The following is an 18,072-nucleotide window of genomic DNA, read 5'->3' as shown; positions in this document are numbered from 1 at the left end:
TGGTCACGCCAGGCAGTGAGAGCAGCTCTGCAGAGATGAATCAGCTGGGTGCTGCTGGAGTGCCAAGTGCCAGGTTAGCGAGTGCTGATATGTCACAGCCTGAGACCGGACACCGCCAGGCCTAGTGAAAGGTGGGAATGCTGTGGCTATCTTGTAACAGTGAGGAACCATAGAAAACTGGTCCAGCAAGTGCAATCCTCTGCTCTATGGGTCTGAGTAAGTACATTGGAACTGATTGACCAAAGTAATGGGCAGGATTGACATCCACTTTAAGTAACCATTGTCGCCAGCTATGCAGTGTTAGAAATTCGTGGACAGCAAAGCACCATAGTCCAAAAGCTAAACCCTGCCAAGGGGATATTAAAGATAACCATTTCCCATGCACTGAGTTGGTTGGGACATTAAAGACTGAGTTTTCGTGCAAATGCAAGGCATACATTTATTATGGAAAGTACTACGTTTTTTATGCAAGTATATGTAATGCCCTCTAACTGAGAGAGACAGTTTATTCAACCAAAAGACCCTCATTGATAAGTGAGCTAAATTTGTCAAGAGACACTACCATCCCACTAGCTACACCCTCTTTGGATAGAACTGAGCTACATTTGTCATTATCACAACCCATTGATACACTGTGGCACTACAGAATTCTACCAGATCTCCAACGTTTATTGCTGGTGAAGATCATTGTATCTTGGCCAGGGATAGCTAGAAAATTAGTGTTTGCTATTGCTGAATGTGTTTTTCATAACTCTCCTCATGACCACATTATAGGTTGTTATTCCAATTATAATATGCTAATCTGCAATTCCAATTATAATCTGCCCATATCTATGATTTAAATCGATTGTCTTTTGCATTCTGAATGATCCATTGTGGTGTGAACTTTGGCCAATTGTCTTCTCTTTGTTCTTTTTTTATTCCCAATTCTTTTTGTGATTATTCAAATTTAATGCTAATTAACGAATAATCTTCAATCCACAGTTCATCGCGGCTCAATAAAAAGATGCCCTGTTGTAAATGCTGACTCACTCCTGTTTCGTATTAATCTATCCTACCTACCTACAGGACAAGGTATGTGGACAAACATTTCAAAGGAAAGGTCCATCACATAGCCACCCAACACCTGTGACACCTTTCTCAACCACTTAGACATACCAGCCAACCCTGGGGTGTTACAATTGTACATAACTTTTGTATTACGTGCAGGTCTGGCTCTACCATTAGGCAGCTTTAGGCAGTTGCCTGGTGCACTGGGACCTGGGGGGGCGCCACTTAGTCTCCCTATTACAAAATTAAGGATGTATTTGAAAGAAACATACTAGTTGTACTTAATGCAAATGGTGGCTGTGGAATTTATAAGTCACACTTTCATCTGAAGGGTTAGGAATTGGGTATTGGTGGTGGTTGAGGGCAGTAGGCTGAAGTTTTGCCCAGGCTGCTGAGTAACCTTGATCCAGCCCTGATTACACATTGCAGTGTATGCAGTGATTTGTCTTAATCAAGCTTAAGAAAACAAGGCGAATTAAGACATTTTAATATGCTACAAGAAAGTAGCACACTTTGTAATGTGGTCAGAGGGCTTGTCTCTCACCACAATTGCCCACATTTCTGTGGGATCAGCTCCCTCCAAGGGAGAGGGAAAACAATACCTGCACATTCTGCAGCTGTAGTGGAGATTTGGAACTCCGGGTTTTCTGGATTGCACAGCTCCAAGTGGAAAAATAGAAGTCTGAGTCTTCCAGCTCACCCCGAGCCAGCAGGAAGTCAGAAGCAGGAGAGAGGTTTAAAACTTCCAAACACCCACTGCACATTGCACTGATGCCTGTTAGAGGCCAGTGAGTAGGTTGCAGTTTTGTAGTTCAAGGGACTTTGGACATTAACTGTGCAAGGAAAGCATGGCTGATGGTGGCTGCAGGTCGTTGCAGCAGAAAATCTGTTAAGTACGGGTAGTGCTAAGACCTTTTATGTTCACTTAATAACTTTATTTTATTTTGCTTCCAACTTTGAGCAGTTAAATAGCAGATAAGCGTATATGATGGGGTTGTCTATATCAGATCATAACCAAGAACTACAAATACCGTATTTTTCGGACCATAAGACGCACTTTTTCTCCCCAAAAATGTGGGGGGAAAAGTACATGCGTCTTATGGTCCGAATAATACATATGCAGAGCAATAAAAACCTTATGGAGCGCTCTCAATGCGCTGGGTGGGAGCGCACTGGGTAGGAGAGGCAGCAGTTATCGAGTGCGGGTAGCGGCGGGTCCTGTCTGCTGCTGCTGCTTTGCCGTCATCTAAGAGCGTGGCAGCAGAGCGCCGGCATCACGTGACTCCCCCGCTCCCTCCCCTCACCTCCTCCGAGTCCTGCCGCTGCTGCTTTGCCGTCATCTCAGAGCCCGGCATCTGAGAGCGCGGCAGCAGAGCGCCGGCATCACGTGGCTCCCCCGCTCCCTCCCCTCACCTCCTCCGAGTCCTCGGGCAGCGTAAACTGACAGGCTGGGATGCGGGGAACCTTGTATACACAGTACATGTATAATATTTGCCACAATAAAGTGACTCCCCCCCCCTCACCTCCTTCTTCCTCAGAGTGCTTTGGGCAGCGTAATATTTGCCTTAATAAGGTACCCATATACTACCTTACAGTACTGGTATATTAGTGGTAGTAAGTGAAGAGCCATGATGAGCAATATTTCTGCTGCTTCAATTTATAATGAATAAGGATTTTTTTTTAAGTTCCTTATACTGTATGTTGTGAGGTAAAAAGGTTCTCATCTGCCTTAAAAAGCTGCTCTGTACTGTGACTATGGCTGTGCTTGTGTGGCTGCCTCTGTCACACACTGTCCCAGAAAAATCTTATATTACACTATTTGGTTCAGAATATTTTTTTTCCTGTTTTCCTCCTCTAAAAACTAGGTGCGTCTTATGGTCCGAAAAATACAAATTACAAATTAGCTTTGTGTCAGGGATAAGAAACAACTGCTAACAATGCTGCATGCAGTGTATATTAGGGATGCGCATAGATCTTTAATGTCGGGGACGCCAGTGTCCGTCATGTGACCACCGGCACCCCGCCGAGAAGTATATCATATATTTAACATTTAAAAAATTGCATCTTGATCCAGTTGTTCTTAAAATACTGGATCTCATTGTCAGGTTTGTGTTGGAAGAAACACAAATAGCTCTTTTTATGCAGTGTAAAATGTGATTGATATTAATAGAAGAAATTCAATTACTGTCCACGTTCAATACTGTGGGTAGGTAATGAAACTGTTTTGGAAAAAAGAGGACTCACTCAGAATAAATGAGACCTGACAGACTGGTTAACAAAGTAATTGATTTTGAAAGAGACTGACAAATTATTAATAGTAGAAGTTTAATAATGAATGGCATTGTCTTAAATTTAAAGTGCCATTTGTGCTGACCAACATATAAAAGGTATTCTAAGTTTAACACCATTTATTTTATTTCCCATTTGCTTTTGTCCAAATGTACATTTTAAACAAAGAAATTTATGCCACAAAAATGTTACTAGCTTTAAATCAAGCTAAACTCTTCATACATGGCATTATCATTGTCTCCATCCCATAATCCACCTATTTTCTCAAAATCCCTCCTGTCAATCTTATTCCTGTATTTATAATGCACACAGAGTACAAATTCAGGGGTGTGGCTAGTGTAACATTTTTATACAAGGAGTCCGATCAACAAAGTTTGATTCTAAGGGGTGTATCCAATTAGCAATGGCCAATTACCACGGCTAAATGGCTCGCCAGGGGCCAGAGACATAACCAAACATTTTAGTGCCCTGTACCAGAAAGAGAATTGGTGCCCCTCCGAAATATTTAAAATTGTGACAGTGCTGGTTCCCATCCAATTGAATAGTCTCTGTTTACCCCGAAGCATAACTCCTTGCTGTATCTTTGCATTATGGGAACCACATGTTCCTTATTTTAAGGTTATATCTCTGCTTTTGGTAATATAATGTTAGACGGAACAGCTCACCCCACGAATGGGGGGAGGCTGCTGTAATGTTTGTAACCTGTAATGTTTATAACCTGTAAATTAAAATAAACAATTAAAAAAAAAAATTGTGACAGTGCACGCAAAAAAAAAAATAGGGGAATGGCTTCATGGGGAGGGGGCATGGTCACAAAATAATACCAATTCATATTATGATGCACAGTAGTCTCCATTATTCAAATGACTCCACACAGTTGTTCCACTTATACACATTACACCAGGTAGAGCTCCTTATACACATTACTCCAGGTAAAGCCGCCTTTTACATATTACACAAGACAGAGACGCCTTTTACACATTACACCAAGTAAAGTCCCTTTTACATATTACACCAGATAGAGCTCCCTTTTACATATTATCCAACACAGAGCCCTCTTTTACACATTACACCAGGTAGATGCCCTTTTAACACATTACACCAGATAGAGTCCCTTTTAAACATTACACCAGATAGAGCCCCCTTTTACACATTATTATAGACAGAGCCCCCTTTTATACATTCCACCAGGTAAACACCTTTTTACACATTCCGCCAGATAAATTCCCTTTTTACACATTATTCCAGACAGAGCCCCTTTTTACACATTACACCAGGTAGAGTCCAATTTTACACATTACGTCAGACAGAGCTCCTTTATATACTTTACGCCTGGTTGAATCCCCTTTTACACAGCCAGGGAGGGAGAGGGGGTGAGAGAGAGCATGAGAGGGTATGTGATATACTTACGTTTGCCTCCAGAGCAGCAGCTTCCACCAGTCGGCTGTCTCTGTCCTCTTCTCCTTCCCGCCCTAACGCTGTGGCTCTTCACAGCGCAGGGCACTGTGAGTGGGCTGGGGGAGGGTTTAGAGACGTCATCTCTCTCAGAAGATGCGGGGAGGAGGGGGAACCAGGAGTGGGGCGGATTAGCTGCTGCATTACCGGGCTACCTATGTGAGGAGAAGTAGCCAGGCAATGCAGTTGAACGCTGAGCTACATGGCTGGTGGGTGGCTGGGCGGACCCACAGTGCTTTGGCGGCTCGGCCAAGTTGGTGTTGCTGGAGGTCCTGCACTCACAGTGCATATGTGATGTGTGCCAGGCAGCACTGGCACACCGCTAATTACGGCCCTGGCACCAAGTACTGTAGTAATGGTAGTTTTAGGTGAAGGTTGGAGATGCTTGGTGGGTATTTTATGGGGACATCCCTTGACACTTCATTCTAAAACCAACTGTTCAGTCAGGGAGTTTAAATGCTGGCTAGTTATAGAGCACCCATAAGTCCCCAACACTCCTACATGCAGCACTTTGATGAACATGGTTACTTACTCCTTTGATCACTTCCCACTCTGGTACTGGGTGCACACTTCACACACTGCTAGTTATGGCCCTACCAGGGGCTATCCAATTAGCCCTAATATCAGGGATTTTGTATCACCTGCCTCAGGCATTAGGGTTAGCTCTTCTGAGGGCAGAAAATCATCAGTCTGTATCTACAGCACCTAGATGTAAAGGGCAGCTCAAGCCTTCTGGAGTCCTGGTAGATTTCAACTCTACTAATCTTGAGCCCCAAAGATAATATGCAGTATGTGTCTCTATAGTATCATATTAGCTTTGTAGGTTTACAGTCAGTATACTCATTTTTAAGGGGCATTTGAAAAGGTTACCGGCACTTTACTGTATGCAATCTGCATCAGCTCATTTGGATGTCCAGCCACAGTATGTACACACCTACCTGGAAGCCAAAGACTAAGCTTCCATTAGTCACCTGGCAACCAAAGGTTAACTTTTGGCTGAAAATACGGTAAGCCTCTGCTTACTACTGCCGGTTGGTTTCACTGTGGAAATGGGCACCACTAAGATCCGTCAGTAAATGTTTTTTGATAAATTATCCCGATAAGATTTTCTTTCACTCTCTTTTCAGACCGTTTTGATAAATAGGGCCCTGAGAGTTAAATAGTGAAAGGAAAGCAGATTACTCATGTTTGGCTCCTGATGCAGGAAGACTGTGGTGAAGTACATACATCTGTCATAGCAATAATTGATTCAGGGAAAGAAGCTTCCTTTTAAGAGATTTGTTTTATATGCAGCTGCATTGGACAGAATATTCTAACACAGGAATTCTGACAAGTGTAAGAAACATTTCACAGCCTTCTTATAGCCGAATATTATACAGTATAGCACATATACTAGTGCGCACATACTCGTGTCTTACATGATACACGCTATACTAGGCAGAGAAATTTAGAATCATTAAATAATTTGAAAGCAACAATATAACCAAGTTGATAGTAACCCCATCCATTATAAGTGTGACTGCAATGCTTCTGACTTTAGTCAGGTCACAACTGTATATGATGTTACCAGGACGTGTTGTACTTGAAAACGAAAGGTGATTCTCAATGTATTTATTTTTTCTGTAAATACGTAAGGGGGAGATGCATCAAGTCTTGGTGAGAGATAAAGTCCAGAGAGTTAAAGTACTAACCAATCAGCTTCTGTCATTTTTCCAACACAGTCTGTAAAGTGGCAGTTAAAAGCTGATTGGTTGGTACTTTTTATTCTTTGGACTACCGACAAAGTTTAACACATGTACACCCTTATGTGTTAAATGTTGCATATAATAACATGATACAGGGTTGTATCAAACCATCCACAGACAAGTGGAGAAGTTGTCCTTTAAAGAAGATTTGATATATAATCCCCATACAGGGCAGTACGGATGGTGTAATGGTTAGCATTACTGCCTCACAGCACTGAGGTCATGGGTTCGATTCCCACCATGGCTCTACCTGTGCAGAGTTTGTATATTCTCCCTGTGCTTGCGTGGGTTTCCTCCGGCTACTCCTGTTTTCTTCCCACAATCCCAAAAAATATACTGGCAGGTTAATTGGCTCCCCAAAAAATTAACCCTATAGATTGTAAGCTCCACTGGGGCAGGGACTGATGTGAATGGGCAAATATTCTCTGTAAAGCGCTGTGGAATACGTGTGCGCTATATAAATAACTGGTAATAATAAATAAATAATACTATCTTAACAAAATGGGGTCTATTTATCATTGGTGCTTTAGTGGCTGTGTTCTGCATATTAACTGTATTGGTGCCTATAACAGCAATACAGAATGCAATGTGCGCCCTATTTATTAAGTTGGGATTCCTCTTGGAGCCTCAACGAACACCCAAACCCTATACTTTGGTCTTCTTTAACCAGGGGCGTTTTAAGAGAGGAGGAGGCCCGTGTTCAGCCTCCTCCATCGGGCCCCCTCCTCTCTTCCCGGAGCGCTGTAGAGTCTGAGCACTAGAGGGTTCAGACTCTACTGCACATGTGCAGATCTCCGGGAAAATGGCGCAGCGGCCATTTTCCCTGAGATTTCTCTACTGCGCATGCACAGAACTCTGTGAAAATGGCCGCTGGGCCATTTCCACTTTGTTCTAGCAGCACTACGGATGCCGACGCTGGACTTCAGAGGGGTGAGTATTTTAAAAATGGTTGCAGTGTATGTGGCGGGGGCCCCCTCTGGACTCAGGGGCCCGTGTGCACCGCACACACTGCACCCATTATAGGAACGCCAGTGTCTTTAACTCAAGAACAGTCTGATGATGAGTTATAGTAAGTCAGTATGCGCGTATGTGACCAGTAGAATTCATGCTGTACTTGTCCAGGAAAAGATCAAGCAAAGCCTGTTCTGCTTCAATAGCGTTAACTATTGTAGCTTGATAAATTGCAATTACACTGCAGTCAGTATACTGTAGCAGGCTAATAGGACGTAAAAAACGAATGAAACTATAAGAACCTTAAGAAAAATCAGTGATATCTCTGTGGTACAGTATGCCTCTTCTTAAGTAGGAAAAAGAGGTGATAACCCATAACTCTAGCAAAACAGCTGGAGAAAGAGGTTATCACTGCTTCATAAATAGACCTGAGTGAAATGTCATATTACTTATACAGTATTGATTTTAAGATAAAAAAACATGATAGTAAACAACACATTAAATAAGCGTACATCAGACCTAGATACATTTTCCTCCTCGCATCCAGCTTGCTTTTCAGTGTAATGACAAAACCAGATTTGCGAGCAACAGATTCATTTTTTGTAGTCCTGCTGGGAATGTAAAACATGAAATATATAGCGATCCCTGTAGCTCTTCATCATGATTGAAGCTTAAGCTACATGTGCTGCACACTTGTGTTTATATTAAATGCCCGAGTGCATTTGAACTTATATCATCTGACAACGTTTAAAGTATCCACAATAGTCATTGTATGCTTGCAAAAGAATGCCGCTACTAATTTGAAATGTATTGTTCTTTGTCGGTGGCTCTGTCCATAATTATTTTTTGGATTAAACTATGCTTCTGTTTTTGTATGCCTTCTTGTGTTACCACTTATCTTCAGAAAATATCTCTACGTAATAGGGCCAATAAAAACTATAATATATGCCAAAACAAAGATTTCTTTTATATACAACGCTTATTCTTTGCCTGCAGATAAAAGGAGGGTGTAACATATGCCTTTCCTAATCATTTAAGCCTGGAGTATCATCTTGGAGAAGTAAGTATAATGTCAAACTAAGTGCACAGAAACCTTACTGAATATATTAATTCATGAAAAACTCCAGCGTCTCCTTAAAGATGCCCTTACGTATGTGCACTGTGCCTTAAATGTATATTAAGCCGGGCATGAACAGCAACAAGTGACAGGTGGCCTCCCAGCTCCCCTCTCCCCCACCGCGGGACACTGCGGCCCACGGGTGGGACAGGTGGACAGTGCCCAAAAAACGAGACAGTTGGGAGCTATGCGATCATGTGGATTGTTAGTGCGTGCACAGTGCACGAGCACACCCGCGGGCACACTAATCACAAGAGACAAGTCATATTTGCCACAATTAGCTTGTAAGATGAGCAGGGACACATCTGTATATACTGTATATATACACACACAAACAAAGTTCTAGCAATGTGGCAGATAGATTATAGCAGAGATATGGGGCTTTATTTACAAAGAAGTGTGTTTTGTAAGCCTCAGCTTCTTAGTGTGTTAGAGGTGAAAATGGAAAGCGGCACTCACAGCAAGGCGTGCGTTACACTGCTTGTGAGTGCAAGGCGTGCATTACACTGCTTGTGAGTGCAAGGCGTGCATTACACTGCTTGTGAGTGCAAGGCGTGCGTTACACTGCTTGTGAGTGCAAGGCGTGCGTTACACTGCTTGTGAGTGCAAGGCGTGCGTTACACTGCTTGTGAATGCCATTTTAAATTTACACCTCCAACCTGCTGTGAAGCAGGGACGTACAGTACTTGCCACCTCTCACTGATTGTCAGAGAGACTCCCCGAAATAGTTGCAATCTCCCTGACTCCCTGAAGAGTCTAGTAATGTCCCTGATTGTGCCTTACCCTCATTATGTAGCTGTTACAGTGCCTTGCTATAGTATTCACCCCCCTTGGCTTTTTACCTATTTTGTTACATTACAACCTGCAATTTATTTCTTTTTATCTGAATTTTATGTGATGGATATGCACAAAATAGTCTAAGTTGGTGAAGTGAAATTAGAAAAATTCATATAAAAAAATATTTTTTATAAATAAAAATCTGAAAATTGGCATGTGCATATGTATTCCCCCCTTTACTATGAAGCACCTCAAAAGTTCTGGTGCAACCAATTACCTTCAGAAGTCACATAATTAGTGAAATGAAGTCCACTTGTGTGCAATGTCACATGATCTGTCAGTATAAACACACCTTTTCTGAAAGGCCCCAGAGGCTGCAACATCACTAAGCAAGAGGCATCACACCATGAAGACCAAGGAGAGCTCCAAACAAGTCAGGGACAAAGTTGTTGAGAAGTACAAGTCAGGGTTGGGTTATAAAACAATATCCAAATCTTTGATAATCTCCCTGAGCACCATCAAATCCATCTTCTTCAAATGGAAAGAACATGGCACCACAACAAACATGCCAGGAGAGGGCCATCCACCAAAACTCACAGACCGGGCAAGGATGGCATTAATCAGAGAGGCAGCACAGAGATCTAAGGTAATCCTGAAGGAGCTGCAGAGTTCCACAGCAGAGGCTGGTGATCTGCGCATATGACCACAATAAGCTGTACACTCCATAGTGTTAGGCGCCGTGGTCTGGGACGTCCTCCCGGCCCGGTGCCTAGCAACTAGGGACGCCGAGCGCACTTAGCCGCCGGGTCCCTAGCAACGCTGGGATGCCGTGCGCGCTGAGCCGCCGGCTCCCTAGCAACGCTAGGACGCCGGGCGCGCCGAGCCGCCGGGACCCTAGCAACGGGGACGCCACGGGCGGACCGCGTTCCCCGTTGCAGGTTGGGTTAATCACTATGCACACATGTTTCTGGTCGTGCAGCAGGGCAGCTGCACGACATTGGTGGCAATCAGGCTCTGGACTCTGATTGGGGAATTCCCTGTTAAATGCCTTTTCAGTGTCTCACACAGACGCCGGTGATAGCTTCCTGCATGCTGCTCATGTTTGGTTTAGATCTGTTCCTGGTCTGCTGTGTCTGGTCGTTCCAGTCTTCAGAGTTCCTGAGTCTTGGTGTTTGTCATCTCATCCCAAGGAATTCTCCCGGTCCTCATTTACCTGTGACACTCTATTGAGGATCTCGCTTGGTTTCGTGAGTGACGGCTCTGCCGTTTGCTGCGGCCTAAGCCGCTTAATATTGTTTGCTGGTTTTGGAGCATTTGCGGAGGTATCCCCTTCCACGGTCCTCTCCGGTACTCGGCGGTGCCGTGTAGGAGAGTGGACAAGTGGAGTATTTTGGTTGTCCTTTTCCCTGGCGGAAATCCGCACATACTTTAGTTTTAGGTTTGTTAGTAGCCACTGGCCTTGTTGTTTAGTTAGAGGGCCCCTTGTTATCTAGCTGTCTCGGTTCACTCTTTGTCTCCCATTAAGACCTGAGGGGGCATTGAAGTTGGGCAGACGTAATCCGCCCTTCAAACGCGGCTGCCATGGGCTCAAGAAACCATAGTCTCGCAAGAGTGTACTGACAGCACGGGCGAGACAACGGAGATAGGGTGCCAGGGGCTAATCCCATTCCTTTCCCCTTTCCCAGCATTACGTTCCGGTATTCAGGTCTCTTCACATAAGATCACCCCAGACCTGAGTACTAGAATCATAACATTATCACCGGCCCAAAAACTTAAAAAAAAAAAAGGGGGTTTTGAATTTTTTTCCATTCTGTTTTGGTGAGAATAAAATCCGGCTTCATGAATCCGGCAGGGTTAGGATCAAATCCCGGTCAGCTTTTTGCTAATCAAATTCAAGAACTAACTCAGATGGTTCAGGACCTTTCTCTTCGGGTGAGATCGCAGGAAGATCTTTTGCGAGCCTCCCCGAGTGTGGTCCCGAAACCAAAGATGCATTTACCCGACCGTTTTTCGGGTAACCGAAAAGATTTTTTTAATTTTAAAGAAGCTTGTAAACTATATTTTCGTTCAAGGCCTCGTTCCTCTGGTACTGAATCTCAGCGGGTTGGGATTATTATGTCATTGCTCCAGGGGGATCCACAGACCTGGGCGTTTGGGTTAAAAACTGAAGATCCTGCTTTGTTATCGGTAGACGCTTTTTTTAAATCATTAGGTCTGTTGTATGATGACCCAGATAGAGAGGCGTCAGCTGAGAGTCACCTACATGCTCTTAAACAAGGGAAAAATCCAGCAGAGGTGTATTGTACCGAAATTCGCCGTTGGTCGAACGACTGTGGCTGGAATGACCCGGCCCTGCGCAGTCAGTTTCGCCTCCGTTTATCTGAACTTATTAAAGACAGTCTCCTTCAGTACCCCGCTCCTGAGACTCTCGATAAACTCATGGAGCTCGCTATTAAAATAGATCGTCGTCTCCGAGAGCGGAGGGCTGAAAGAGGAACAACTTTTAGGCCTAGTCCTTGTGTTTATACCTGTCCAAAGGACGTCGAGGAGCCCATGCAAATGGGTCTCTCCCGGCTGTCCCCAGAGGAAAGAACCAGAAGATTAAGTTCTGGTCTCTGTTTGTACTGTGGTGGTAAGGGACATATTGCTCGCAACTGCCCGAACAAGTCGGGAAACACTCTGACCAAGTGAATTGTGAGGGTTTTCACTTAGGTCTGCAGCTTATCTCCTCAAACGACTCTCTCCTAGTTCCTGTTAAGATTTCCTTTGGCAGCCTCAGTTCATTGGTGTCGGCCTTTGTCGACAGTGGAGCTGCAGGAAATTTTATGGATTTAACTTGGGCTAAGGCCTTAGGTATTCCTCAGATACCATTGAATAAACGAATCACCATGCACGGGTTAGATGGGGGTCCGCTTTCCAATGGGATAATTACTCACCGCACACCTCCAGTATTACTTACAGTAGGAGCTTTACATTCTGAAGAGATAGAATTCTACCTTACACATTGTCCGGCAGTTCCTGTAGTTTTGGGTCACCCTTGGCTTGCCTTTCATAATCCCACCATTGATTGGCGGTCCGGGGAGATTTCCCAATGGGGTCCTTTTTGTGTTAAGGAATGTATTTCCCATCCAGTCCGGGTTGCGGCAGTAGTCCCAGAACTTATTCCTGTGGAATATCAGGATTTTGCCGATGTGTTCTCCAAAGGCAATGCGGACATTCTGCCTCCCCATCGGTCCTACGACTGTGCAATAGAGTTAGTTCCAGGTGCCACTTTGCCTAAGGGGAGATTATATGCCCTGTCCGGGCCAGAAACCACGGCCATGAATAATTATATTCAGGAAAGCCTTAAGAAAGGTTTTATTAGACCTTCTAAATCTCCATTAAGTGCAGTATTTTTCTTTGTTGAGAAAAAAGATGGGTCGCTTAGACCATGTATTGATTTTAGGGCCTTGAATAAGATCTCTGTGAAAAACACCTATCCTTTGCCCTTAATTTCAGTGCTTTTTGATCAGTTACGCTCCGCCGTGATCTTTTCGAAAATTGATCTTAGGGGAGCTTACAACCTCATCTGAATAAAATCTGGGGATGAGTGGAAGATGGCTTTCAGCACTCAGTCGGGTCACTATGAATACCTGGTGATGCCGTTCGGCCTGTCAAATGCTCCGGCGGTTTTTCAAGACCTCATTAACGATGTTCTCCGTGACTTCCTTGGGAAGTTCGTGGTCGTTTATCTAGACGACATTTTGATATACTCTGAGTCTATGGAACAACATGTTACCCAGGTGCGTCTGGTTCTTCAAAAGTTACGAGAGAATAATTTATATGCTAAGCTTGAGAAGTGTGATTTTCACATCACAGAGGTGTCTTTCTTGGGGTATATTATTTCTCCCCAGGGATTTTTCATGGAACCGAAAAAGCTCCAGGCCATCCTTAATTGGGCGCAACCCACAAATTTAAAAGCAATTCAGCGCTTTTTAGGGTTTGCTAATTATTATATGCGGTTCATTCATACTTTTTCTGACCTAGTCGCTCCCATAGTAGCTTTGACTAAGAAAGGAGCGGATCCCTCCAATTGGTCGCATGAAGCTGAGTTAGCCTTCCGGGCCTTGAAAAAGGCCTTTGTCTCGGCTCCTGTCCTTAGACATCCTAATCCGGAGCTTCCCTTTATTGTGGAGGTTGATGCCTCAGAGGTTGGAGTGGGAGCAATCCTTTCTCAGGAAGATCCGGAGTCTCAGGAGTTACATCCTTGTGCTTTCATGTCCAGGAAATTCTCCTCCGCTGAATCCAACTATGACGTTGTTAATCGGGAATTACTGGCAGTAAAATGGGCTTTCGAGGAATGGAGGCATTAGTTGGAGGGAGCTAGGCATACTATTACTGTTTTTACTGACCATAAGAACCTGCAATATATTGAATCAGCCAAACGACTTAATGCTCGGCAGGCACGTTTGGCATTGTTTTTTACTCGTTTCAGGTTTATAATTACCTTCAGGCCTGGTTCCAAGAATACGAATGCTGATGCCCTGTCACGTTGCTTTCTTCCAGTTCACAATAGCAATCCTGTCACTACCCCCATAGTTCCATCTTCAGTCATCCGGGCAGGCCTCACACAGGATTTATTTACTCAGTTAAACCAGCTTCAACACCAAGCTCCTAGACTTACTCCTGCTGGTCGTCTTTTTGTCCCCGAATTTTTGAGAGGCACTGTTTTGACTGAGTTTCATGACAACAAAGTCTCGGGGCATCCGGGTATCACTAAGACCTTGGAGTTAGTCTCTCGCTCTGTGTGGTGGCCGAGTCTTTCTAAAGACGTTAAGGAATTCGTCCATTCCTGTCAGGTTTGTGCACAGCATAAGGTTCCTCGTTCATTGCCTATCGGGCAACTCAAGCCTTTAGCCGTTCCTCTCAGGCCATGGTCTCATATTTCCATGGATTTCGTGGTGGACATTCCCCTTTCAGCCGGATTGCGAGTCATTTGGGTGGTAGTGGACCGTTTTAGTAAAATGGCTCATTTCATTGCTCTTCCCCGATTACCCTCTGCTCAAGGGTTGGCAGTTTTGTTCCTCCGTCATGTGTTCAGGCTCCATGGTTTGCCCACTGATGTTGTCTCTGATCGGGGTCCGCAATTCATCGCACGATTCTGGAAACGTTTTTGTGCCTCATTGAAGATGAAACGGTCTTTAACATCTGGTTACCATCCACAGTCTAACGGGCAAACCGAACGAGTCAACCAGTCATTAAAACAGTACTTACGCTTGTATTCGGCCAAACTCCAGAATGATTGGTCCGAGTTTCTTCCTTTGGCCGAATTTGCTTATAATAACTCTTGTCATTCCTCCACCAAGGAGTCCCCATTCTTTTCAGTCTTTGGTTTTCATCCTAGAGCCAATTCTTTTTTCCATCATTCTCCAGTTTCCCCGTTGACCTTAACCTCCCATCTCAGAGCAATTTGTAGAAAAGTGCACCTTGCCCTCAGAAAAGCGGCCTTCCAAGAAAAGAAATTTTCTAATATACTACGACGTCCTTGCACTTTTAAGGTGGGAGATAAGGTATGGTTGTCAACTTGTAACATCAAGCTCCGACAACCCTCGGCTAGACTGGGACCTAAATTTATTGGACCATTTCTTATTATTAAGAAGGTCAACCCAGTTGCTTTTCGGTTACGCTTGCCAAGATCTCTCAGAATTGGAAATACTTTCCACTGTTCCCTGTTGAAACAGTGTGTTTCTTCCAGGAGATTTCCTCGGAGGACCCTCCAGGGTAGATCTCCAGTGGATGTGCAGGGACAACAGGAGTTCTTGGTAGAGAAGGTTTTAGATTCTAAAGTTTCCCGAGGCCGGCTTTACTTTTTGGTTCACTGGAAAGGCTATGGTCCGGAGGAAAGGTCTTGGGTCCTGGATAAGGATCTGCATGCCTCTAGACTCAAGAAGTTGTTCTTTCAGGAATTTCCTCAGAAGCCTGGCTTTAGGGGTTCGTTGACCCCTCCTCAAGGGGGGGGTACTGTTAGGCGCCATGGTCCGGGACGTCCTCCCGGCCCGGCGCCTAGCAACTAGGGACGCCGAGCGCACTTAGCCGCCGGGTCCCTAGCAACGCTGGGACGCCATGCGCGCTGAGCCGCCGGCTCCCTAGCAACGCTAGGACGCCGGGCGCGCCGAGCCGCCGGGACCCTAGCAACGGGGACGCCACGGGCGGACCGCGTTCCCCGTTGCAGGTTGGGTTAATCACTATGCACACATGTTTCTGGTCGTGCAGCAGGGCAGCTGCACGACATTGGTGGTAATCAGGCTCTGGACTCTGATTGGGGAATTCCCTGTTAAATGCCTTCTCAGTGTCTCACACAGACGCCGGTGATAGCTTCCTGCATGCTGCTCATGTTTGGTTTAGATATGTTCCTGGTCTGCTGTGTCTGGTCGTTCCAGTCTTCAGAGTTCATGAGTCTTGGTGTTTGTCATCTCATCCCAAGGAATTCTCCCGGTCCTCATTTACCTGTGACACTCTATTGAGGATCTCGCTTGGTTTCGTGAGTGACGGCTCTGCCGTGTGCTGCGGCCTAGGCCGCTTAATATTGTTTGCTGGTTTTGGAGCATTTGCGGAGGTATCCGCTTCCACGGTCCTCTCCGGTACTCGGCGGTGCCGTGTTGGAGAGTGGACAAGTGGAGTATTTTGGTTGTCCTTTTCCCTGGCGGAAATCCGCACATACTTTAGTTTTAGGTTTGTTAGTAGCCCCTGGCCTTGTTGTTTAGTTAGAGGGCCCCTGAATATCTCCCTGTCTCGGTTCACTCTTTGTCTCCCATTAAGACCTGAGGGGGCATCGAAGTTGGGCAGACGTAATCCGCCCTTCAAACGCGGCTGCCATGGGCTCAAGAAACCATAGTCTCGCAAGAGTGTACTGACAGCACGGGCGAGACAACGGAGATAGGGTGCCAGGGGCTAATCCCATTCCTTTCCCCTTTCCCAGCATTACGTTCCGGTATTCAGGTCTCTTCACATAAGATCACCCCAGACCTGAGTACTAGAATCATAACACATAGAGCTGGGCTTTATGGAAGAGTGGCCAGAAAATCACTTAGTGTTAAAAATAAGAAGGCACGTTTTGAGTTTGCCAAAAGGCATGTGGACGACTCCCCAAATATATGGAGGAAGGTGCTCTGGTCAGATGAGACTAAAATGTAACTTTTTGGCCACCAAGGAAAACGCTATGTCTGGCGCAAACCCAACACATCCCATCACCCCAAGAACACCATCCCCACAGTGAAACATGGTGGGATGGTGTTTTTGTTCTTGATGGCAATCATCATGTAACAGGTCCATTCATCATGTAACAGGCGCAATCATGTAACAAGCCCATTTATCATGTTATAGGTTCACTCATCATGTAACAGACCCAATGATCATGTGACAGGCCTATTCCTCATGTAACAAATACAAACATCATGTAACAGGCGCAATCATGTAACAAGCCCATTTATCATGTTACAGGTTCATTCATCATGTAACAAGCCCATTTATCATGTTACAGGTTCATTCATCATGTAACAGACCCAATGATTATGTAACAGGTCCATTCATCAAGTAACAAGCCCAACCATCATGTGACAGGCCTATTCCTCATGTAACACATACAAACATCATGTAACAGGTCCAATCATCATGTAACAGGTCCATTTTTCATGTAACAAACCCAATGATCAAGTTACAGACCCATTTATCATGTAACAGGCCCATTCATCTGTTCACTGCGCAGGCAGGGGACTACCCTTGTTTTGTGAGAGTCGGCAATGCGATTGCAATAGAATTGCGATCACATCGCTGGGTGGCCATTTGAATGCTCTTTCTGCTGCGGGTACACTGGGCTCCACAAGGATTAACATTGGGGTGTAGAGTAGGTTCTTCATCTGAGGCACCAACAGGCTCAAAGCTTTGACCTTCTTCCCAAGATGCATAGCGCCGCCTCCTATATCACCCCGCCTCCGTGCACAGGAGCTAGTTTTGTAGTTGGTGCCATGCAGTAAGCAGGCACATAACAGGGGGACTGCTCCAGCAGCCCGGAGAGAAGCTTTTAAAGAATATTGAAGACTTCAAGGGCTGCAGCAGAGACACTGACTGTGTTAGATGTCAGTCAGACATCTCCTGCTGCAGCTCTATCACCTCCCCCAGCGGCGCTGTACACTCCCGCACCCTGGTTGCCGGGTACCTACAGCGTAGGCTCCGGTTTTCTTCCAAGTTAGTCACACACACGACCGCTGCTCTCTCGGATCGCGTGGCCGCACTCAGGGAGGAGGTAAGGGGTCCCCTCGACGGGACCTGCTGTAAATCGCTATCCCGCGCGGCCGGTGGGAGGCGTGGGCACTGTGATAGTACAGGGACCCCACTAGACCACCAGGGCATGGGCACAGGTCGGTTTTCTCTCATAAAACCATTTTATTAAGACCCCAGTACCCGGTGGTGAAGTCTAGCATAAGGATAAGGCTTTGACCTGTAGCCCCTCCCCCAGCCCCAGGGCGCCATTTAGAGTAAATGTTCCCGCCCTGGAGCTGCATATCTCTCTTTCCCTCACTCCCTGTCAGCGTTTGGGTGCCATTATAGCAAGCAGAGCTGATCCTGGGACTGTTTGGGCAAATACTCCTCTGTAAAGCCGCCTGCCTGTCAGCGCTGTGCATTTTACAGGACACTTAAGTATTCTATATG

This window comes from Pseudophryne corroboree, chromosome 4 (assembly GCF_028390025.1).
Source record: "Pseudophryne corroboree isolate aPseCor3 chromosome 4, aPseCor3.hap2, whole genome shotgun sequence".
In the NCBI taxonomy this organism is placed as follows: Eukaryota; Metazoa; Chordata; class Amphibia; order Anura; family Myobatrachidae; genus Pseudophryne; species Pseudophryne corroboree.
This window is presented reverse-complemented; position numbering follows the sequence as displayed.